Source organism: Polypterus senegalus, chromosome 11 (genome assembly GCF_016835505.1).
Source record: "Polypterus senegalus isolate Bchr_013 chromosome 11, ASM1683550v1, whole genome shotgun sequence".
Lineage (NCBI taxonomy): Eukaryota > Metazoa > Chordata > Cladistia > Polypteriformes > Polypteridae > Polypterus > Polypterus senegalus.
Window position 1 is genome coordinate 153,697,890 of NC_053164.1, and position 26,403 is coordinate 153,724,292.

The 26,403-nt window shown below is 41.6% G+C and overlaps 2 long non-coding RNA genes across 2 annotated transcripts; both read left to right on the forward strand.

The window, feature by feature from the left end:
* The first annotated feature begins 12,479 nt into the window (after positions 1-12,479).
* On the forward strand, positions 12,480-13,312 carry LOC120539830. Its single transcript, XR_005635695.1, has 3 exons — positions 12,480-12,663; positions 12,763-12,861; positions 13,213-13,312. It is a non-coding gene; the product is annotated as an uncharacterized LOC120539830 (long non-coding RNA).
* A 289-nt stretch (positions 13,313-13,601) lies between these two features.
* LOC120539829 lies at positions 13,602-14,964 on the forward strand. Its single transcript, XR_005635694.1, has 3 exons — positions 13,602-13,728; positions 14,011-14,088; positions 14,862-14,964. It is a non-coding gene; the product is annotated as an uncharacterized LOC120539829 (long non-coding RNA).
* The last annotated feature ends 11,439 nt before the right edge of the window (positions 14,965-26,403 follow it).

Sequence of the window (26,403 nt, forward strand, 5' to 3'; positions counted from 1 at the left end):
TACCATGTTTCAGATAAGGACTAGAGTCTTGAGTTTTACTAGAAATTATTGGAACCCAAAGTGACTGTAGAGTTTTCAATTTAGGCCTTATGGGGTATTGTTTTATCTTGGTAGAGTAATACATTGGTCTACTTTCTCCTTTGTATTATTAAAATGTAGCCACTGTCAGAATGCCTAATCCCACAGATTTACCACTGTTTATAAGGTACTAGCAAAATACCCGCGCTTCGCAGCGGCGAAGTACTGCCTTAAAATTTTTATAAAGAAGAAAATTAAACCTTTTTAAACTGAGGGAAAATATGCCAATAATTATTTGTTAAGGATCTCTTTGTATACCACATTGTGAGTTCGGCCATCCGATTGTAATATGACCAAGCTTTGCGCTGAGCTTACTCTTGAGCATGCAACGTACAGTTGGCCATGTGAACAGTAATCTTGTTTCAAATCTCACAGCTTGGATTGCTGCTGTCATAATCGGCTTGAGTTTCATGGTTTGTTTCAATTACGACTGTATTTGTAGGACTTGTGTTGAAGAGACATTCGGCATCTGTCAAGCATTGTAAGTATACAACCAGTTTCATCGATAACTTCACATCCAGCTTTTGAGAGTTTAAACATTTATAAACATCAAAGTGTCCACTACTGAAATCGTCACCTGTGACTCTAAGATGTTTAAGAGGCATTGGCGGTTGTCCAAAGGTGTAAAATATTTGGCCATTGTGGTACACTTGAAAGCGACAACCGAACAATTCAGCGGCAGCCATCAACTCACATGCAGATGCATAGGTGAAGGGCTTAAGCATTTCACTCTTATAGTGCTCCTGTGTAGTATAATTATCTCCTGTACCGTCATCAGTCCACACCTTGAACCTGTCCCAGTCATACAATACATAAGACACAATGTTCCTCCGGATATCAAGAGTGAGCCTGATATGGCCGTGCAATATGTAACAAAGTGAATGGAAAAGGTAGGTGCCATCTCCGGGCATGGAAACCACTCGGTAAGTGACAGTTCTTTGATCGATGGTGATCACCTCGATAGACATGTTAATGTGGGTATGGTTGGAATGATAAAGGAAATGGGTACCTGAACAATGTAAAGTAAGTCTAAAATACATACACAATAACTATAATCATAATAAATGAACAATAAAACAGAACAGAAGCCGTGGCTTAAATAAAAAGGCTGTAGTTATCAGCAGGGAGACGTGAATCCAGTGGCGAAGCAAGGAAGGGAATGTAGAGACTGGAGTGAAGGACGGCCTTATATAGGCAGGCAGCCAACAACGTGGGAGGCGTTGGGATGGGAGACCCGACGCCGCCTCACACGGTGACCGAGCTGCAGGCTATGGATGTATATATGTACGTAAGTAGGATTTAGTTAGCGTTGAGAACCCGCGTACCAAATTTCTTGAAGATGGGCCCATAAGTAACAAAGACTGTCGAAAAGTTCAATATGGCGGCCGACAGTGGCAACATACCACCGAAATAAGTACGTACATTGGTTTCGGTTAGTGAAGGGAAGCCGCCTACCAAATTTCGAGAAGATGGGGCTATAAATAAGAAAGTTCAACATGGTGGACGTTGTTGACCGTTATGACCATTACGCATATAATTTCGAAATGAAACCTGCTTAACTTTTGTAAGTAAGCTGTAAGGAATGAGCCTGCCAAATTTCAGCCTTCTACCTACATGGGAAGTTGGAGAATTAGTGACGTTTGGAAAATTCAATATGGCGGCCGACAGTGGTGTCATACCAACGAAATAAGTACGTACATTGGTTTTGGTTAGCGCAGGGAAGCCACCTAGCAAATTTCGTGAAGATGGGGTCAGCCTTCTACCTACACGGGAAGTTGGAAAATTGGTGATGTTGGAAAGTTCAATATGGCGGCCGACAGTGGCGTCATACCATCGAAATAAGTAAGTACATTGGTTTTGGTTAGCGCAGGGAAGCCGCCTACCAAATTTCGTGAAGATGTGGCCATAAATAAGAAAGTTCAAAATGGCAAACGTTGTTGACCATTATCGACCGTTATGACCGTTACGTGTAGAATTTCGAAATGAAACCACAAAAACTTTTGTAAGTAAGTTGTAAGGAATACGCCTGCCAAATTTCAGCTATTTACATGGGAAGTTGGAGAATTAGTGATGAGTCAGTGAGTGAGTCAGTGAGTCAGTCAGTGAGGGCTTTGCCTTTTATTAGTATAGATTATTGTACATAACTTCTCCCTACATTACCTTCTATATCTATAAACTCAGGCAATTAGGTATAGTAAAATACAAGCAAAAGTTAAGTTACAATTTAAACAATGTATTATTGGTAATATTCATAAATAATAACAATATTCAAAGTACATTTGAATATTGGCAACCATACAACCTGATTAAATGGTGCTGTGTAGTTCAGGTGGCACACAGATGTGTTAGTTATTTAAAATGTCTCTGGTTAAGACATCATTGGTGCTCAGCTTTCTTCAGAACAGTCCGTATGCCTGTTCCAATATGGCTGCTGAACTGTGCTCTTCATTGTATTGTTCTTGTCAGTTCATGGTGTGAAATGCCTCTTCATTATATGTTAGTAAGAGAGATGCTTCTTCATCATCAGAGGTTAGTAAGAGAGAGAGGTTGAGCAAGCAGATTTATAGATTCTCTTTCCAACCCCTCGAGCCAATAGGACACAATGGTACATAAAGGCTTCTGATACAAGCCAATTCCAAACAGCCATACTTCAGAGCAATGGGGGAATATAACATCTTAAAACCTAAGATATACCTAAAAATAAATTTGATTCATACTTGGCCAGAACTTTCAGTCTAAAGTACATAATAGTGTTACATAGTTCTAGAAAAGCAAATCTTTTGATAATTTTTTTTAAATATATCAAAAAATTGATTTTATGTTTAACTGAAGTAGCTCCCAGATTTTTTATGACACCCTCTAAATGACAACTTCAAGTAGAATCAATACCAAACTCACAACCCTCATACAAAAGAACCTAGAACTCCTACACACATCTATAAGTATAACGCTTAGTCAATGAAACTCATAAGTAAAGGAAAAAAATACAAAAAAAGTACAAAACAGTAACATCATAGATAAGTTCTGTAGGTGGATAGCTGTGATTAGAAATATGCCATTTCAAGTCAACATAGCATTTTCTAACAGTGTTTAATGTGATATTGATTTTCTGTCTAAATTATATCTCATCCTACAGAATTCATACATTGGAAAAACAAAGGTAAATGAAGACTACTTTGATATACAGTAGCTGCAAAACAAGACTATATTTTCATTTTAAAAAAATAAAACATTTACACATTTTTAAATCAATACTTGTGTGAACATAAAAGAAATATTTTATACATTGTGCCAAATCTTATAATATTTTAGTCATCATTTAATTTCCTGATGGCAAATTTTCCATCCATGTAGCACATGTAACTCAATAATATCCTGGTAATACTGGAGAAAAGGAATCATCTTTCAATATAGTTCAAATACTGGGCACAATGACACTTTTGCACATAGGGATCATTTTTAATTTGCGAAGGAGTAGGCTAGAAATTGGGGTAACTTGGAAAAGCCAATAATAAAAAAAAAAAAGTGATTGCGTAAACTTCACCTTGACAATAACCAGGCTAAGAACTAAGCTGAAGATTCCTGAGCTGCAGGCCCAGATGGCTAACCACTTGAAAAGAAAAATAAAGAATTACTACAATGTTTATCATACAGACCAATTTCACTCCTGAATAATGACGTAAGGATAGTAGGAAAAGTCCCACCTAGAAGTAGTGAGAAAGTGCCTACCTGTGTAATATTCCAAGACTAACCTGGCCTTATTAAAAGCAGACACTCAGCCTTAAACCATCAGCACCTGCCTAATTTAATATAGTCATCCACAAAATCTGGCTCACCAGAAGTCTTACTATCTTTGGATGCAGAAATAGCCTTTGATAGTTGAATGGGATTGTCCGTTTACTGTACTTCAGATTCAGGTTTGGCCAACATATATCAGCATGGATCAAACTACATTATACAAGCTCCTGTCCATATTAGTAACATAAACTCAGATTACTTCAAATTAGAACAGGGTACATACCATTTTTGCATTAGCCATTGAGCTGTTGGCTATTCATCTCCAGAAGAAACCAGAGATAAAGAGGATTATCAGAGAAGGACTCAAACAGAAAATATCTCTATGCAGACAACATGGTGTTTAATATATGTAACCCACAATTATCTCTGAAATTAGTCTTAAATGTGTTAAGAGAATTTCATAAGGTCTGTTGATTCAAAATAAATCTGAATAAAACTGTTTTTCCAAATTAATTCTCTTGCACATCATACTAAATTGGATATCTTTTCATTCAAAATATCAAAATAATTTAAGTATTTGGGAGTAACCATTACAACTAAATATAAAGATCTTTCCCAGTGGAAGTACTATGGATAAAATTAAATAAGTTGTTACTGTCAATATGAACACCTTCCCTAAGCTGCTTATCTATTCCAGAGCATTACTATATAGATAAAGATAAATAAATCATTCTTTAAGAAGTTAAACTTAATTTTAACACCATTCACATGGAGTTTGAAATGGCCACACATTCAAAAGGTGACTCCTTAAGGATCTAAAGCAGAAGGTAGCTTGGTACTACCAAACTCTCAGTTTTACTACTGGCTGCAAATATACACAGAATAAAATCTTGGAAATTTATCAGAAATTCAAGAATTCACACTGGCCTTGTTTGCAGTAGAAAATAAAACCTGCTATAAATCTTCTTTGCATGCCCTGCTGTGTGCTTCAATCTATAATAACTATCATCAGTTTACTAGCAATCCAGTCGTTAACCAGTCACTCAAAACATGGAACCAATGTAGGATACATATTAAGGTAGAGAAGCTCTTATCTGTTGCTCCTATACACAATTATCACCTTTTTCCATTTTCCAAGACCTACTCAGTGCTTAACTTATGAAAAACACTAGAGATTAATGTGCATTTGGAGATCTTTTTATAGACAATTTTTCAGCTTTACATTTTTTTCTTACGTGCAAATTAGAAATTTTGTTAAAAGAAACCTATATAACATCCCACATCTCACACCCATTTCAATCCCAGAGGCCATATTGGTTAGTATTGATGAAAACTCAGAAAGGATTTTCATAATTTATAAAAAATATTTCAAAGAATCTACACTTCAAAGATTCTGGGGAAAGGTAGGAAAGGAACCTTTCAATTGGCGTCTCAGAAAAAGAGTGGAATTCAGCCATATATATTGTAGAATGCTTTCTAGTTCTATGTGATCCAATATTATTAAGCTATCTGAGCCTATGTAATTCCACAATTGAAGTAAAGGTCTTTCACTAATCACATTTATCTTGTTTAAAATTGTCCAAAATCTACCCAGAACAAGCCTTACAAATAGTCAAGCGCAGGAGAAGAGGTATTTAGATGTAATTGGTGACTGATTTGGGTGGCATAGTTGTACAGTGGTAACACCTCTGCCTTTCAATAAGGAGACCAGGGTTCTTGTCCCAGGTCCTCCTTGCATGGAGTTTGCATGATTTCCCAGTGTTTGCATGGGTTTCCTCTGGGTGAAGTGGATTACCAATACTAAACTGGTCCAAGTGTGTGTGGGTGTGTGTATGTTTACACTGCGATGGACTGTCCAGTATTTGTTCCTGCCTTACGCCCAATGCTAGTTGGGATAGGCACACCCCATGACCCTGTTCAGGACTAAGCAGTTTTGAGAATGACTGATTCTACGCGATGACGTGAACGCATTTGGGAAAAGCGGCATCTACTATCACACATAATTACTATAAAATCGAAAGAGCCGCGCAGACGCGCTGCAGATAGCTGTGCCGGCTTTTCAGACGTGGACTGCACTTCATGCCTTAAGTGAAAGTAAGCCCTTTCTAATTTTTTTTTTCCTCCTTCCCCTGAGCTACAGCTCAGACAACTACGAACACGGGATCCCTATGCTAACCCAGGTTAACTAATATTGAGGCGCTTCACACTTTCTTTTGCTCCTTTAGGGCTCATTTATACTTCACGCTCAGAACGCGTACGCACCCGCATCATGGCTGCCACGCGTTCCCAGCATTCATTTCACGCGTCCTCTGAGCAGGTCCTCAGATTAACGCGACGCGTGCGTGAGTTGCAGTACCAGCAAAAGTCGGGGGGCGCAGTGTGCTAAAAGTCGGAACGTGACGCCAGAGTCTCTGTTTACTATCTACATGTGACAGCAAGCCTCTATGGAGATCCTACGGGGATCGATGTGCGCACTTTGCTGTTGATGAATGGCTCAAATACAGTGCTATACATTATGTAGCCGATGTGAAGTTGCAAAAAATAAAAACAGAGACGGCACAAAAGATGGTATGTGAGACTTTTAAAATGTATCGTGTCATTTATATATGTCTTTTTTAAATTTTTGCAACTTAACAACAGCAACATAATGTATAGCGTTATATTTGAGCCACTGAGAAAAAAATAAAGGACACGGTGAAAACGTGTACTTTGTGATTAAAGTGGAAATTTCGGCTTTAATCTCGAAATTTCCACTTTAACCTCGTAGTTTACTTTATCATTAAAGCAGACAGCCGCAAACGTCATCCCAGTTTTTAATCGCTACGAGCTTCTTGGACCTGACAGCAGGTAAAGTAAAACAATAAAAAACAGATGGCACAAAAGATGGTATGTGAGACTTTTAAAATGTATCGTCATTACGATCGGGAATATGCGACGCTTGAATATAAAAGCACCACGAATGCATCTGTATGTCGGCATTTTGCTTCAGCAGCGGAAAGCAGCAATAGATCGCCAAACAGAACAAATTAAATGTATGATATTCCAACTCTCTGCACATTTAGAATCTTTAGATTTATACTTGATATCACTTTCATGATGAAATGCATTAAAATGTGTACATATTTTACATATAATTTCGTTTAAATAATGAATACTGTTAATAAATACACACATGGGGGAATAATTACACACATGGGGGTGTCACGTGTGGAGCGATAGCACTGCTGTCTCATGCAGGGAGTTATGTTGCTGGTATTCCACACTGTGCACCGGTTTCCTTCCAAAGATATGCAGATTTGGGGATTTGGTGCCGCTAAAATGACGCTAGTGTATGTTTGTGCTTGTATTCACCTTGCCATGAGCTGAGGCCTCGTCAAGGGACTGTTTCTCACTCGTGCCCAATGCTTCCTGGAATGGACACATACATCCCTGGATTTATGGATTTAATCAATAAACATCCTTTTCAGAGATATTGCGGTAAGGTGTTATCAGAATTTAATAGGTGTTCTAGGCAATTCACAACACAGAGAAGCCGAACATGTTCTCACCACGATAATATCTCGCACTGCCACCTGGTGGATTCCTCCAGATTTATGTAAAGAACGCGCGCAAGTATAAACACTACAACGCTTGCGTAGCAGGAGTGTCTGCTGCAGCATGCGTCGCGTCGCGTGAAGTATAAATGAGCCCTTAGAGTTATGATGTCGCGGGAGGCACACGCAAAAGTGAAGGACCGACAATGCCATTCCGGCCGGTAAATGGCAAGGCTGTCTCTCCAGGCTACATGAGACCCATCGCGACACTCCCCAAAAGGAGCTAATATGGTCCGTGAAGTCGTCTTTATGCACTATATAAATGAAAAAAAAGCAAGTTTCCTTTCTTTATACCTTTTTTCCTCAAACAAAAGCCTCTCTCTTTACACGGCAGAGGACGCTAAACTATCCATCCATCCATTTTCTAACCCGCTGAATCCGAACACAGGGTCACAGGGGTCTGCAGGAGCCAATCCCAGCCAACACAGGGCACAAGGCAGGAACCAATCCTGGGTAGGGATCCACTGCAGGACACACACTAGGGCCAATTTAGAATCGCCAATCCACCTAACCAGCATGTCTTTGGACTGTGGGAGGAAACCAGAGCGCCCGGAGGAAACCCACACAGACACGGGGAGAACATGCAAACTCCACGCAGGGAGGACCCAGGAAGCGAACACGGGTCTCCTAACTGCGAGGCAGCAGCACTACCACTGCGCCACCGTGCCACCCTGGATGCTAAACTAATTTTATTTAATTAATGGTAATGCACTGTCCCCGATGTCCATGCGATGTTGCAGAGACGTGTCAACCAAGACAGTCCTACAACATCCAGAGCCTTAAGGAACTCCGGGCGTATCTCATCCACCCCCGGGGCCCTGCCACCAAGGAGTTTTTTGACCACCTCGGTGACTTCAGTCCCAGAGATGGGAGAGCCCACCTCAGAGTCTCCAGGCTCTGCTTCCTCATTGGAGGGCATGTTAGTGGGATTGAGGAGGTCTTCGAAGTACTCCTCCCACCGACCCACAACTTCCCGAGTCGAGGTCAGCAGCGCACCATCCCCACTATATACGGTGTTGACACTGCACTGCTTCCCCCTCCTGAGACGCCGGACGGTGGACCAGAATCTCCTCGAAGCCGTCCGAAAGTCGTTCTCCATGGCCTCTCCAAACTCCTCCCATGCCCGAATTTTTGCCTCAGCAACAACCGAAGCCGCGTCCGCTTGGCCTGCCGGTACCTATCAGCTGCCTCCAGAGACCCACAGGACAAAAAAGTCCTATAGGACTCCTTCTTCAGCTTGACGGCATCCCTCACCGCCGTGTCCACCAACGGGTTCGGGATTGCCGCCACGACAGGCACCACCACCTTGCGGCCACAGCTCCGTCAGCCGCCTCAACAATAGAGGCACGGAACATGGCCCATTCGGACTCAATGTCCCCACCTCCCTCGGGACGTGGTTGAAGTTCTGCCGGAGGTGGGAGTTGAAGCTACTTCTGACAGGGGACTCTGCCAGCCGTTCCCAGCAGACCCTCACAACACGGTTGGGCCTACCAGGTCTGACCGGCATCTTCCCCCACCATCGAAGCCAACTCACCACCAGGTGGTGATCAGTTGACAGCTCCGCCCCTCTCTTCACCCGAGTGTCCAAGACATATGGCCGCAAGTCCGACGACACGACCACAAAGTCGATCATCGACCTGAGGCCTAGGGTGTCCTGGTGCCAAGTGCACATATGAACACCCTTATGCTTGAACATGGTGTTCGTTATGGACAATCCGTGATGAGCACAGAAGTCCAATAACAAAACACCGCTCGGTTCAGATCGGGGGGGCCATTCCTCCCAATCACGCCTTCCAGGTCTCACTGTCATTGCCCACGTGAGCATTGAAGTCTCCCAGCAAAACGAGGGAATCCCCAGAAGGTATGCCCTCTAGCAACCCTCCAGAGACTCCAAAAGGGTGGATACTCCAAACTGCTGTTCGCGCATACGCACAAACAACAGTCAGGACCCTTCCCCACCCGAGGCGGAGGGAGGCCACCCTCTCGTCCACGGGGTAAACCCCAATGCACAGGCTCCGAGTCGGGGGCAATAAGTATGCCCACACCTGCTCGGCGCCTCTCACCGGGGGCAACTCCAGAGTGGTAGAGAGTCCAGCCCCTCTCAAGGAGATTGGTTCCAGAGTCCAAGCTGTGCATCGAGGTGAGTCCGACTATATCTAGCCGGAACCTCTCGACCTCGCGCACTAGCTCAGGCTCCTTCCCCTTCAGAGAGGTGACATTCCACGTCCCAAGAGCCAGTTTCTGTAGCCGAGGATCAGACCGCCAAGGTCCCGCCTTCGGCCACCACCCAACTCACACTGCACCCAACCTCCTTGGCCCCTCCCATAGGTGGTGAGCCCATGGGGAGGAGGACCCACGCTTACCTCTTCGGCTGTGCCCGGCGAGCCCCATGGGTGCAGGCCCGCCACCAGGCGCCGCCATCGAGCCCCACCTCCAGGCCTGGCTCCGAGGGGGGCCCCGGTGACCCGCGTCCGGGCAAGGGAAAACGTTGTCCACAGTTTTTATTTTCATTGGAGGTTTATTGAACGCTCTTTGTCTCATCCTCACCTAGGACCAGTTTGCCTTGGGTGGTTCTACCAGGCATAAAGCCCCGGACAACATAGCTCCTAGGATCATTGGGACACGCAAACCCCTCCACCACGATAAGGTGACGGTTCAAGGAGGAGACCGAGGTGGTGGTCCCCCTCTTTAAAAAGGGGGACCGGAGGGTGTGTTCCAACTATAGAGGGATCACACTCCTCAGCCTCCCTGGAAAAGTCTATTCGGGGGTTCTGGAGAGGAGGGTCCGTCGAATAGTCGAACCTCGGATTCAGGAGGAACAGTGTGGTTTTCGGCCCTGGTCGCGAACAGTGGACCAGCTCTTCACCCTTAGCAGAGTTCTGGAGGGTGCATGGGAGTTTGCCCGACCGGTCTACATGTGTTTTGTGGACTTGGAAAGGCATTCGACCGTGTCCTCGGGAATCCTGTGGGGGTGCTCGGGTATGGGGTACCGGACCCCCTGATAAGAGCTGTTCGGTCTCTGTTCAACCGGTGTCAGAGCTTGGTCCGCATTGCCGGCAGTAAGTCGAGCCCGTTTCCAGTGAGAGTTGGACTCCGCCAGGGCTGCCCTTTGTCACCGATTCTGTTCATAACTTTTATGGACAGAATTTCTAGGCGCAGCCAGGGTGTTGAAGGGGTCCGTTTGGTGGACTCAGGATTGGGTCACTGCTTTTGCAGATGATGTTGTCCTGTTTGCTTCATCAGGCCGTGATCTTCAGCTCTCTGGATCGGTTCGCAGCTGAGTGTGAAGCGGCTGGGATGAGAATCAGCACCTCCAAATCGGAGAGCATGTTCCTCAACCGGAAAAGGGTGGAGTTCCCTCTCAGGGTTGGGGAAGAGATCCTGCCCCAAGTGGAGGAGTTCAAGTATCTCGGGGTCTTGTTCACGAGTGAGGGAAGAATGGAGTGTGAGATCGACAGGCGGATTGTGCGGCATCCGCAGTGATGCGGCTCTGCATCGGTCTGTCGTGGTGAAAAGGAGCTGAGCCGTAAGGCAAAGCTCTCAATTTACCAGTCGATCTACGCTCCTACCCTCACCTATGGTCATGAGCTATGGGTAGTGACCGAAAGAACGAGATCGCGAATACAAGCGGCTGAAATGAGTTTCCTCCGCAGGGTGTCTGGGCTTTCCCTTAAAGATAGGGTGAGAAGCTCAGTCATCCGGGAGGGGCTCAGAGTAGAGCCGCTGCTCCTCCGCATCGAGAGGAGTCAGATGAGGTGGCTCGGGCATCTGATCAGGATGCCTCCTGGACGCCTCCCTGGTGAGGTGTTCGGGCACGTCCAACCGGGAGGAGGCCCCGGGAAGACCCAGGACACGCTGGAGGGACTATGTCTCCCGGCTGGCCTGGGAACGCCTTGGGATTCTCCCGGAAGAGCTGGAAGAAGTGGCTGGGGAGAGGGAAGTCTGGGCCTCTCTGCTTAAGCTGCTGCCCCCGCGACCCGACCTCGGATAAGCGGAAGAGGATGGATGGATGGATGGATAATGGTAATGCCAGTAAGGCACATTACCACACACCCTCCCCCTCAAGATTTCAGGTCATATGTGCGGGATAAATAATCTGCCACTAGATTCTTTTTCCCCGCAACATAACGTACCTGAAACCTGTATGGCTGGAGTGCAAATACCAGCGGGCCACATGAGCATTAGAATGCCTTATCTTTTGGATCCCCTGCAATGCTCGGTGGTCGCTCTCCACAATAAATTCGTTGGACAGTAGATAATACTTAAGGCTATCTACAGCCCATTTTATTGCTAATCCTTCTTTCTCTAAGGTAGCATACTTCTTCTCTCGGTCAAACAGCTTCCTACTAATAAACAAAATTGGCCTCTTCTCATCACCCTCTCCCTGCATCAAGGCTGCTCCCAAACCTTCCCCAGAGGTGTCAACCTGCAAAGTAAAAGGTTTCTCAAAGTCAGGACAATGCAATACAACATTCTTACAAAATATTTTTTTCAGAGATTGAAAGGCATTTTAACATGACTCTGTCCATTTGATGTTTCGTGGTGCAGATCCTTTAAGCAGGTCGGTGAGGGGTACTGCAATATCAGAAAAATTGGGGATAAATCTTCTGTACCACCCCACCAAACCAAGGAATGACCGGACCTGCTTCTTTGTTCCAGGACACGGACGATCCTTTATAGCGGCCATTTTGTCAATTTTGGGTCGGATCAAACCGACCCCTATGATATACCCGAGGTATTGCACTTCCTCTTGACTGTTTTTTCAGGGTTAACCACAAGCCCAGTTGTTTTTAACCTTTCAAACACATCTGCCAGGTGTTTTAGATGCTCCTCCCAGGTCTTACTGTATACTGCAACATATGTAGGCTCTAGCATACCTCTCTGCTCCTTGCAGCACTTTGTCCATGAGGTGCTGGAAGTTTTTTTCCTCTTCTGTGAGTGGGACCTGCCAATAACCTTTGCAAAGATCAATTGTTGTTAAATATTTTGCAGGACCTAGCTGCTCTACCAGCTCGTCCACTCTACGCATTGGGTAGGTATCGAAAGCTGAGATGGCATTAAGCTTACTGTAGTCCACACAGAACCTCATCTGTCCATTCTTTTTAGGAACGAGTACCACAGGACTACACCAGTCACTCACTGAAGGTTCGATGATGCCTAAATCTTTCATCTGTTCCAGCTCCTCTCTGAAAACCTCTTGTAGGCATGCAGGAATCCTACAGTAGGATGTTCTCACAGGACCTGGGGATGTAAGGTGAATATCATGATGTATTAGAGGAGTCCTACCAGGCAAAGATCCAAACAGACCCTCTGGAATCAATTGTTGTACTTCTGCTCTTTTTGTCTCTTCTAGATGTTCCAATGATGGTCCTTCTTGGGCTTCTCTGCATGATGACTGCTCCTCCGATTCCTCTTCTTCCGGAACGCTATGAATCGATAGCTGACTGAAGAGGTTAGTATATTCCTGCCATGGCTTCAGCACATTAATATGAAAAGTTTGCCTTAATTTCCTAGGGTGATCAGGCATATCAATCTCATAAGGACCTTTTTGAGCAACTACAGTGTATGGCCCTTGCCACTTGGCTAAAAGACTGCTCTCTGAAGTAGGCAATAATAACAGTACCTTCTGTCCAACTGTAAGTTTTCGGTCTCTGACTGCCTTGTCATACCACGCTTTCTGCTTGGCTTGTGCGTTTTCCATGTTTACTTTAACAAACTGCGACAGGTTGGCAAATTTTTCCTGCAACTTAAGGACAAATGTTAGCACATTTTGGGATTCAGTTCTGTCTCTATCTCCCTCTAGGGTTTCCTTTAGCACAGAAAGGGGTCCTCGCACATACCGACCATACAATAGCTCAAACGGAGAGAATCCAGTAGATTCCTGTGGAACCTCCCAGTAAGCAAACAACAGGTATGGTAGCCATTGGTCCCAATCGGATCCAGTCATGCTAACAAATTTCCTTAACATCTGTTTTAAGGTGGCATTAAATCGCTCCACTAGCCCACCCGTCTGCGGGTGATAGGGTGTGGTCCTTAAACCGAATTCCTTACAAACTATTCACCTGTCCTATCAATTTTGCTGTTAGATTGGACCCCTGGTCAGTGAACATTTCTCTTGGGATCCCCACTCTGGCAAATAGCTGTATTAGAGCCCTCACAATGTTACTTGCATTTGTCTTTTTCAGGGGAAAGGCTTCTGGGAACCGGGTTTTGTAGTCGCACACTACTAAAATATATTTATGCCCAGTGCGGCTACGTTCGACAGGACCCACTATGTCAACCGCTATTCTGGAAAAAGGCTCTTCCACTACAGGCAAAGGTATTAGTGGAACTTTGTCTCCTCTCTTCACTAGACCAACTTTCTGACACTCTGCACATGCTTTTATATAATTTGCTACGTCTTTAGACCATCCTGGCCAATATAAATGCCATGCTAGTCTATCAGATGTTTTTACTTGCCCCAAATGACCTGACCAGGGAATGCTATGGCTAATCTGTAACACTTTCACCCTCAGACTAGATGGCAACACCAGTCTCTGCCCATGGTCATCTTGATGATACAGGAGGTCATCTTTAATAATAAATTTCTCTCCTGTCTTAGACTGCGAACCCTTTGTGGCCTTGTCAAAGCAGACACGCAGACTGGGGTCGTCCCGCTGAGCGGAAGCTACATCACTCGGTAAGTCGCTACCATTTCCTGTGATATCCAAAGGCAATATGAGCTCACCCTGCTTCTGGGGAACGCCCCAGAGCTTCTCACGCCTTCTTTGACTACGGGCTTTACGGACCGTGCCTGCTTTGACAGCTTCCCCAAATGGCAGCACATCCCAGCCATCCTGGGCATCTTGCTTTTGCCTTGCCGCCTGGGCCCTTGTGACCATCAGAGTCTCTGCCTGAAGAGTACCCTGTAAGAGATCTTCGATCCCGGGCACGCCCAACCCTAGTAGAACTGGGTAAGGCATGTTGTCTAATACGCCCATGAGTAACTCATAACCCTAACCTTGAATCTCCAGGTTCACCCGTACCAGAGGATAGGTGACTTCTTCACCATGAACACACCTCAATACTACCTGCTGATTCGACTGTACCACTTGGTCGACCAAACAGTCTTTTCTCACCAGAGACTGGGTGCTTCCTGTGTCTATTAATGCAGGGTAGAATTTACCTGCCTTAGAAACTCCTAGAATTTTTCTCCCTATTCTTAAAAGGTGTCTTCTTTTCAGGTTGGGGGCATGGAACAAAATAAAGTTTTGCCTCCTTATGTTTGTTTGGACAAAACTTAATTAGATGGGCTTTCTGTCCACAACCATAACACAACCAACCTTCCCTATAATCTGGCTTTGCAGGTGGGTTGACTAAACTTGTAGGACCACGACCCATTTCACCCCGAGACATACCTGTGGGCTTAGCTGTGTTTCTGGGCCTCTGACTGACTTTATCTTCCTTTCGCAGGTTCCTTGGATGATGGGCAGCCAGGAATACCTCAGCCAGCTCCGCTGCTTCTTTGGAAGTCTTTGGCCAATGCTCCTCTACCCATGTATGGATTTTAATATCAAATACCTGCAAAAGTTGTTCTAACAAAATAAAGTCAATTATCTGGTCTATTGAGTGTTTCTGGGGTTGTAACCATTTAGTGCACAATTCCTTCAATAGTGTCAGAAGTTCTTTAGGAGATTGACCTACCTCCCATTCGAGGGAACGGTTCTCACCCTGTACGTTTCGGTGCTGATCTCGTACTTCTCAAGGATGGCAGCTTTTAAGGAGTCGTAGATCAGGGACTCCTCTACTGGCATGGCCAAAAATGCCACCCAGGCCCCTCCTGTAAGTAAAGTGACAAGATGGATTGCCCAATCTGCTCTTGGCCAGTCACACACGGTAGCCACCCTTTCGAATGTTGAAAGGTAATGTTCTATGTCCTCGGGCTCCTGGAAGGGCTGCAGACGAGGGTATTCTCATGTTCTTGCTGGGGCTCCTCTACTTCTTTCTACAGATTCATCGGGATTGGAGGACAGCGACTGTTGCACCAAATTCACCTGTCCCTGTAGCTGGGCGAACTGGTGCTGCAGACTTTTGAATCGCTGTTCCAATCGTTGGTCCTTGTCCTCCTGCAGAGCGATGAATTGTCGCAAGAGTGTCTCCACTGTACGGATATCCCCAGTGACTTGGACTTCTTCCCCTGCCTGTGCTGCTCCGGAGGCCACTCCTGTATTGTGGTCTGGAGTACCAACTCCTTGAAGCTTCTTAGGAGCCATACTGCCAAAACTGTCTTCTTCCGTACTCCAAAATCAAAAATACTGTCTTACTGTTAACACACCTGATCAAATCCCACCGCTGCCACCAAAATGTGACACCCCGTGTAGTGGGAATTGGAATCACCAGCCTACACTCTAGGTGTCTAGTATGTGGGACCGAGTGTGACCAGGATGATGGTGTAAGACAGGGAGACACGGACACAAAAAGGGTTGTGTTTTTTGAAAAATAAAGTGAGGTTTTATTTACAGGTGCACTTGCACACGTGGAAGAGTGTCCCAAAGCAATCGCAGTCTCCAAGTGCTGTAACAGTTCGCCATAAAAGTGAATCCGAAAAGATCAGAGACATGCTATAAGCGCCTGCCATCGATGGGTGATACAAGGAACAGGAACATTATAAATGCGCAGGGTACAGTATTACTTTCCCCCAACCCTGCCTGACTGCTGTGTCTGGGTATAGTAGAATGGCAGATCCCACTACAATAAATAACTGTGCTGTTACTGTTTCAAGCTGAATAAAGCTGGTGTTGCTAAAGTACTGAGACTCAACTGTGTGTTTTCGGGTGCAAGACGAGGACTCGCACGTCATAGCACAAACACACACACACACACAGTCACAATGCTGTAGTAAACAGTATACGCTCATACGGATGTTGACTATATGACTGACAGAGTTAAGCCTCTAGAAACTGCAATTAATTACATTGAGCAACAAGAAGAAGCTACAGGAATCGACATAATGATGCTGCAAAGATGGCGAGACTTGACAGCGAAGAAACTGCACTCGTCAGGAAAGCAGACTACAATCAAAAATGTCTTTAAATCATCACTGGACAGAACTTTTTAAGTACAGTACATACTGTATTTAACTTCAGACAATTCTGTAACTGTAAGTTCATTTTTTCAGTTAATTTATTCTGTTGTTTTGTTGTAAAACATGATTATTAGGTTTGGAATGTGTAAAATTATAACATAGTTTCACGTTTAGTAGGCTTTTTCCTAACACTTGCCATTATCCAACATTTTCGCTTATCCGACTTTCTGTCGGCCCGTTTATGTCGGATAAGCGAGACTCTACTGTATACACAAAAACCAATATGAAGCTGTCTTTGTCCACAGTGCTCCAAGTCAGGAAGCTGCTCCTTCAAACAGTGTACAGTACAGGATTCACCAAAAACAAAAATATTAAAAATACAGAAAAAGAGAAAAAGTGTATATACAAAAATAAACAGTGCACCATTAACCACAACCCAATAAATACTTCCACCAAAGTGAATCCAGAAATATTTATCAAAATATATATACAAGAAAAAAAAAATATTTACAATAATCAAGGCACAAGCCGTAGTACTTGGTAAAGTCAGACGGGAACAGTACCTTTCTGTTAGCAAGATCTAGCCAGAAGCCCCCCTTTAGAGGCCGTAATTCCCTTTTGTATTCGGCACCCTCGCACTGACCAGTTAAACTGTTCTATGTCATCCCTCCGTGGGCACGCGATGACGTTAATGCATCTACGAAAGTGCCGTCTCCTACCCCGCACAATTAGTATAACAGTTCGAACAGCCCGCGCGCGCGCATAAATGTGCCGGCTTTTGAGACGCGAACTGCGATTCTCCCTAATGTGAAAGTAAGCATTTTTTTTTTCCTTTTCTTCCCCGAGCTACTGCCCAGACAAGTGCCCATACAGGATCCCCTTTCTAAATCAAGCAAACAAATACTAAGGCGCTTCGCACATTTTCACTCTTCTGGTGTTATGAGGTTGCAGGAGACACAAGCACGAGTGGAAGACAGACAATGCCATCCCAGCTGTTCAATAGCAGGGCCGCCTTTCCACTCTACACAAGACCAGCCGCGAAGCTCCCCAAAACACGCTCATATCATCAGCAAAGACGTCTCTCTGCATTATCTAAAAGAAAAGAAAAAGGCAAGTTTCCTTTCTTTATAATTTTTTGTCATTTTTTTCCCAAACAAATGTCTCTCATAACCCTGCAGAGAACACTAAACTAATTTTATTTAATTGCTGGTAATGACAGTAAAGCACATTACCGCAGTGAGAAAGGGAATAAGTAAGTATACTCCCAGCAGTAACTTGGACTACTAAAGTTGTATTGAGTGACATGGAAATTGTAAAGGAAGCAGTACTGTGTATATTAAATAGGGTGAAATTTAACAAATCATCAGGACCAGATAATGTTTATCCTTAAGTACTTAAGAAGGTTAGTGAGTACATACAGTATATACCATATAAACCTTGACACATATTTTTAGAAAGTCACTGCACATTACTGTAATTTCTAAGGACTGGAAAACAGAAAATATTATTCATGTGTGAAAAGGGTGATTGAGCAGATCCAAATAACTATTGACCAGAAAGCTTAATGTGCATCATAGTTTCATTAATGTAAGGAATTATTAAAGAGAAGGTTAAGTGGCATATGGCAAGAACAATTGATTTAGAGAACAGTCCACATAGGTTTAGATGGGGGAGGTTTAGTTTTACTAACATATTGGAAGGATATTATCATAGTGGTGCATATAATATTGTTAATCTTGATTTTCAGAAAACCTTTAAAGGTCCCAAATGAAAGGTTGAGGATCAGACTAATAGAAGTCAGAGGTCAGGGTTTAGTGTGTAGATGGGTCCAAAATTGTCTAAAACAGATGAAAGAGAGGGATATGTTGTGAGAAACCCTATAAGAATTAAGTGATGTTTAGAGTGATCACGCTCACATACTACTGTTCTTAATATATAAAATATTTGGATAGGAATATAAACAATAAGCTAGTTTAAGTCAGCAAGATGATACCAAGTTAAGTGGATGGGCAGATAATCTAGATTCCATTGAATCATTACAGAGGGACTTTGACAGCATTGCAGCCCTAAGCAGATTTGTGGCAAATGAAATTTAATATAAGTAAATGTATTACACATAGAAAGTGTAAGTGGGTTAGATTTCAATACACAATGGGAGGTCTTAAACTTGAGAGTTCTGCTTATAGGAAGGAATCAGAAGTCATAGTGGACTCATTAATATCAACCTGCAGACAGTGTTCAGAAGCTATTAAGAAGGCTAACAGAAAGTTAGGTTAAATAGTATGATGTATAGTGTACAAATCCAAGGAGGTTGTACTTGAGCTGTATTATGCTCTAGTCAGGCATCACCTGGAGTAGTGAGTTTAGTTTTGGTCTCCAGGCTACAAAGGAGACAGCACCTTTAAAAAATGTCCAGAGGAGAGCCACTAGGCTGCTTTCAGGACTGAAGGGTATGAGTTATGAGGAAACACTGAAGTACTTGAAATTTTACAGTTTAAGCAAATGGAGATTAATAGCCGGCATAAATAAAGGGTTTAACATTCTGAAAGAAATTAGCACAGTGGATCTAGGCTGCTACTTACAGGGGTAGATTTTCAACTCTGTGAGGTACCGCATCATTATCAAAAACTGTAGGATAAGGTCGACATTAACTGCTCATAATTGTAGCTCATTTTAGTTTAAATTACAGTATTTGTGTTTTGTGATTTAAAATGCAGCAACTTTTCTTCATTGTCATTTTATTAATACGTTTGAAATTATTTTCTGTAAATATTTCTATTGATGGATATTTTTAGTCCAATTTACATACAATATTGGATTGTGAACGATTTTTGTTCCTGCTGTTTGATTTTTTGAACAATGTTGAAAAATCTTTAACATGGCTATCTTATATAACATGGTACCCATGACATCACTTCACTTGTAGCATTTACTTCACCTGCTTAGCGACTCACAGCCTCAAAACAACCAAACCCAAAGTAGTAGTCTGTTATGAAAAACAAACACACAAAATGGTGGCATCACCATAATAGACAGTAAAAATATAAACACAAATAAACAAGATACAATTAGCAAAATACTTTCAGTATTATTCCAAGATAATAATTATGCTTATTGCCCTGAGTATATATGCAACAACTGTCAGAAACCTGTTCTGAAGCCAGAAAGCACGTCTTTATGCAAGGAGTTGTGGGAATCTAGAACAACCTACTGAGCCGTGTAGTTTAAGCAGAGCCCTTGACAATTTTCAGGAAGTATCTGGATGAGATATTGGGTCAGCTTAGCTATTAACTAAACAAATGAGCTTGATGGACTGAATAGTCTCCTCCTCTTGTTTGCCAAATGTTTTATGTTATATTCTACTGACTCACACACATGTACGTAATACATATGCTGTATATATGTACTGTACATAAATATAGAATATATAATGATTTAATTTTTCTTGTAACAATATTAATAATGGCTCTAAAATTTACTAAATGACCCTAAGTTTCATCTTTATTTAGAGTTAAGGTTGAAATAAATACATGAATACCTAGTATACTAACCTAAAATAGGTTTTGCATAACAGATGTAAACAAAAGCTGCTCTAAATCCCATAAGAGACTTCACTGACTGTCTTGCCAGAACGGCTGATCTAAAAGCATCTGTCATAATTGGATAATTACAGTACCTCTACTGCATTCATGTAATGACAGAATAAAAGTAATCAATAAAACAGATGGTGAATTACAAATACTAATGGGCCAATGTCAATCACTACTTCAGTGTCGCTGCCACTTTTCATAAACTATCAACAGTTCATGTGTTTTTCTTGTCAAATTATAAAAAAAATAAATAATGTAGCATACTATGAAGTTATGTTATTTTCAATATAATATAAAAGGTTATGATTAGAATAGCCATTTAATTTTATTTGAAAATGAAATTCTGAAATGAATCAAAATGAAAGTCAGTTGAAACAAATACTTTATAAAACTGTAATATATTATTACTTACAACAAAACAGTAGTTAATCGAAGTACAAATTTTTGAAGGCAAGAAAGCATAAAATTATGGTTGATCATAAGAAGAATACAAAGTAGAAAAGGACACAATAAAACCAAGTATAGCCTGACACCGCAGATGGCCATACTCTCTTTCCAACCTGCTTTAGCCTTGTTTTCTCCTGCAAGTGAGGATTCAACCAACTCATAGTTCACAGGAATACTGATAGTGGGATTTTCTTTTAAGTCTATCCCAAAGTTATGTCCAGGCCTAGCATCTGGAATCATTTTAAAGGGTACTATCTCACATTGGGCTCCAGTGTCTACTGAAGTAAGGTCTGGCCAAGAGTACTGTCTGAGTTACCTTCTCTGTTGGTTTGTGGAAATATTGCCGACTATATGTCACAGAGCCAGAATATTTTTCTGCTTGATAGAGCTCAGTGTACAATGATAGGGCTAACAGCCACAGGCTAACTGCCACCAGCCTCTCCACACTGACATACAAAGGATCCCCTCCTTTTCATAGTTTGGATGTGGAATCTTTTACAGCTTCTAATTAATAAATGTTTTTAAAAGGTACTTTATTTCGGCATCTTGTATTCAATGTATTTTTATACAAAATAAAACAATAAAGAAACTAATAACAGACTTCTGTATTAGATTTATAAGTGGCTTTTTAAAATAAATCAACTTGATGTTAATGATTAGCTCAGAATGCACAGCCATTATTAAAATACATCTTAATCTTTCTATAAGTTTCTGACTTCATTTAAAATTTTAGAGTCCCTGTAGCTAGAAGCCTTATAGTCTTTGGCAATTTTAATAAAATTATCTTTCTTAACCAAGAGTGCTCAGAGTTATACCTGGGGCTCCTTGTGGCTGGAGGATTTCATTCCAAGGGATGTCAGAATCTGTGACACATTCCTCATATAACTGACATTCTTTATTCATTAACTTGCCTTTTTATGCTCTTTATTATGTACACTGCAGTGTGAGATATATTTGTGCAAGCAATAAAAACTGTATTTTTGCTTTAAATATTTAAAGTTCTGTTTCTTTGATTTTGTTCTTTTTAATTATTTTTTTATGAACATTTCTTTTTTGTAATTCTATCAACTAAATACCAAAAAGCACAGTAAATACGGAATCTGATGACAATGAATACTAAAGTGGAACAACTATCTCACTGCCATTTTCCACATGTATATTTATTAGCAAGCAATAGCTAAAATATTTTAAACAAAATCTTAAAATATGCAAGATAAATAATATATGAAACCCTGTACTAATTTCTATAAAATGAAGGAACCTTGTTCATAATTTCTGGATTAAACAATAAAGCTCAAAACTGTAAATTGCAGCATGTTTAAAATAAATGGAACTGGCTGGAATTAAATAGGACCCCATGACTGAATCTGAGAGCACTTGAGATACTGGGGTTTAGTCAGGGTCTCAAGGATGAACTGGTGCCTAGATATCCAAGATAGATGTAAGAGAATGAAACAATAAGCATTTTATACAAGCAGGTAGATGTTGATCAAGACAAATAAAAAGTACAATAAACTAAGTATTGCTCCACATAATGCAAGAGCACAATCATTTAAAACAATGGGTGTTCAGCTTTGTTTTAAATTAAAAAAACAGATGGGACATATGTAAAATCTGTCAAAGTTTTAGCACCCCTGTAGCAAACATCAGTACATTGACAATTCCCCTCCCTCAAAATTATAAAAGTGCCTACATCTTCTGGGGGCAAAGTGAACTCTTATGTATACTGTCAAAGAAGAGAGCCAAATTGCCAAAAAGAGTCTTGGGTATCAAAAATGGGTGTTTTTATTATTAATAACAGACAAGAAAGGTAAACAGTCTTTATTCCATATAGTACCATTCATAGAATCCACCATCACAAAGCAATTTACAAAGCAAACAGCATTTTAACGTTTTCAATGTGTTAAAATGAACACCGAATACATCTTTGATTTTGCAATTAAAAGTTAATGTGTATATTATTAGTAAAAAAGAACTGAAAAGTAAATTGAGCAGAATAACTGTCTGAGAGATGGGTATAATTAGGATTAGTCAAGTTGTTTTAGAAGAGCAGTGTAAGAATTAAAAGTGCAGCAAGATTATGGGGAAAGACACAATAAGAAAAGGAAAGCAAAGGCTATTTTTGCACAGTTGGTGTTGCTTCTCTGCTCTTTTTCCTTATGTACTGCATAACAATTATTACTAACACCTTCCATGAGGAGTTAAGAGATGAATAAAATTATTAATCAAATTCAAAGATAATGCCTAAACTTCTCCTCTATTGAATTTTAGGCTTTGAATATAGTGTAAACAGTATCATATTGTTTGAAGGGGAGAAATCTGGGTTAAAATGAAGACGGTTATTTTGAAATATAATCTTTTTGTCTGAGAATCGACAAAATTTTCTTTAACCAGAATTTTGTCAGACGTCTCAGTTTTAAGGTATTCTAACTATGTATGCAATAAGCTGCAGAGATCTCAGAATCTGATTTAAAGTCTGCTCCATTTATTTATGAAAATAATTCAGCTTTGAATTTCACTGAATTTGTGCTTTTACGGTTTTCCAGGAGACCATTGATTCTGATGTTGTTCCTTCTGTAACTATCTTCCGACACAGTGTGGCAGTAGGGGGCGCTAGTGCTCCCTTGAACCCTCAGGGATACCAGGTAAACACCAGGTAAAAGTCCAAGACCTTTTATTTTTTTTCACCGTGCACAAAGCACCTTCCACACTACTCATAAACTATTAAATCACTAACTCCAAAACACTAACCACTCCTCCTCGCCCAGACACTTTGCTCCTCTCCCACCCAGCACAGCTCAGTGTCTTGACTGAGGCACCGTCCTTTTATATCCCCTGACCCGGAGGTGTTTCTGTCAAATCAATCCATAGTTCCTAATTCCTTCCGGGTCAGGGCAATCAGTCCTTTTATTCAACCCAGGAGCACGACATTTCTTCCTGTCACGTGACCGTGACGTACTCCCTAGTCATACGGCCTCACAGGGCCCATAAGCCCCCCCACAGTGACTCCTGGTGGTCCCCAAGGTATCCAGCAGGGCTGTGTATAAACACTACAAAGTCCATAAGGCCCTGCTGGACCTCGGGGCACGATCCTGCTGTCGGGAGAGCTCCTCCTGGCGGCCTGGGGGTGCCGACCGGCATGGCAGGCCAGCAGTCCTCCACAACAGCTAATTTATCATTGAGCACTTTACATTCAGATTGTACAGCAGTTGCTTATTTGTCAAAAGCAGATGTCGATTACTCAGCATCTTCAGTATTAGTTGTAAGTGTTTGCTCAGATTCTTACAGGTGATTGCAGAGTACTCTTATTCTCGATTTTGCTCTAATTTTTCTGCATTTTTTTATCATTATTTGCTAAGAATTTAAGGTTTACATCAAACGTATTCTTTAAAAGTACCTTCTGATCTTTTATTTCCTGAAGCAGCTTGTCCATTCTGCTGTTCATTCTAATATCAATCATGACTCTTCTCTTGCATACATCCTCCTTTAACTCATTTATTTTTTTCCATGCATGGTAATCATTGCTTTCAGCTCAGATAGCTCGTTTCAATTTACTCCATGCGCCGATAGCAGAGTTACATATCCTGTTGGAGCTGATTCCATTAACTCCCAGAGGGTGTTGGTAGTAGCTGAAAGTGGGGATAAAGATGCCATACTTGGTTCTAGTATCCCACGTGGAATCGGTGAATTCTCACTCCCTGCTTCACTGTCAGTTTTGCGTCCACATTCGCGGTCGGCTGGAGCAGATGCTTCAGCGTGAGGTCCTGGCTGATCCAATATACTTATAGTTAAAACCTCCTGGATTGACTAAATACTGGATATCTTGGATAGACGATACAAAAAGCTAAATAACACACCACTGGAGCAACATCTCAGACATCCATCTCTTGCAATAGATGAGACCATCCAGCTTGCAGCTTTTGCATTTTCCTGTTCCATTGCTCCTACAGACCTTTTTTAATGACATGTGTGACCAGAGCCATAGAAATGGACCCAATTACACCAAATGCTTCCACCATTGCCTAAACAGAGAAGGGAATATCTGATGAGTTTAAATTTTCCAACAAAGATTAAAACAGCCAAGACAGAACTTGAGATTCACCTTCTAAATCCAAGGTTTCACTATTATCTCGAGTATTTTATTTTATGCATCATAGTAAAAACATTCTGGAGGAAACCACGGCATGCAATTTTTGAGTAAAAAATAACCCGCCCCCCAATATTGAATATTAGGATCACTGCCACAGTAATGCTGTGCTCAACTTCTATATAATTGTAAAATAACTGTGCTTTGGAATTATACAAAATTTCTCCTCTGGTTAGGTGAAAACCATAATTTTACAGAATCTAGACTAGTGCTTTCTAGTTCCAATCCTTGGTGACCCCAGTGGCTACAGGTTTTTGTTAAAACCAATCTCATAATCAGTATGTAATTTTTCTTCTAATTGATTTTATTGTTAAATTAGACCCCTTTTTTCCTTCTGTATTCTGCATTTAGTAGTATGATCAGTTGTATGAGATTTACATTCACAAACCATGCATAAATATGTTTGTCATTATTTCTCCATTTTTGATTAATTAATAAATTGATTTTTTTCTGTTTGGAGTCTTAATTGTACACCAAGCAATGTAGACATCGAAGCAAATGAGTCTGAATGCTGAAATGCTGCAGCTACTGCAGTGTTGGACCCACTAGTGTGGCCACTGGGAAATAATGAGCTCTGAAACAGTATCAGCTAAGGTACAGTATCTAATTCAAGTATGAGTATGTTCAAGGTCCAATGCAGTAAAATCAGCTAATTTAACAAGTCAAAATGAGTAATATATTTTAAATACTTATCTATGATTTTGTAAATAAATAGAGCCCCTGAGGGCTCATTGTGCAATTTTTTTTCTGGGGATTTTTCTGGTGCACACCAGATACTTTTAAGTGAGCACCAGATACCTTCAGTTGCATGCTTGATACTTGTGCGTGTGCACCAGAAACTATTCCATGCCTGCCGCTTGATATTGTCACATATGTCTATGCAGTATGAGGGGCCAAACAGGATATAAATCATATATTTTTGTATGAAAACTATTGGTTTACATGTGAACACTTTTGGTTTGCATAATTACTATTGGTTTGCGTGTGAACTGGTTTCATTCATATGAACTATATTGGTTCTTGTCTGTATAATCTATTATCGGTTTGTGCAGAACTATATCCATCTGTATATACATAGCACTGGTTTGCATATGAACTATATTGATTCACGTGTGTATATCACTGGTTCCAGTATGTTTCTTATTGGTTTGTGAGTGAACTGCATCAGTTTAGGGTCGCATATTATTGGTTTGCATTTGAACAATATTGGCTTCCATTCTGTGCCGGTCTAACAATGGAGTTGTGTATGCACTATACTGGTTTAAAGCACGTCTTACACTGGTTTCATGTGGGTAACATGTCAGATCTGTGCTTGAACTCTATTGGTTGCATGTCGGTTTCTTGTATGAAACATACTGATTATACGTATGCACCCTATCGCAGCAGTGTATGAACTATATTGGTTCTGCTTGTGATCTATATTGGTTGTTTACATGATCTTCAGCGGAAATGGGATGGGCAAGAAACAGGAACTCAAGGTCTGGTAGAGTCATGGAGTGTGAAGGAAAGTGAGTAGGAGGGATCTGAGTTTAAACAGCACACTATTGCACAATATGTTTGCAAAAGGACTTGGTAGTAATTATTAATATTTAACAGAATCTACCTTTGAGTCTATAATGAACACAAGGCTGAAGTTAGGTATGTATTTGGTCCCAGCTACAGTACATACTTGGTTGCAACAAGCAACTGTACTTTTTCACACAGCTTTTGCAAACTTGTTACTTATTCTTAAGGCAAAATATACTA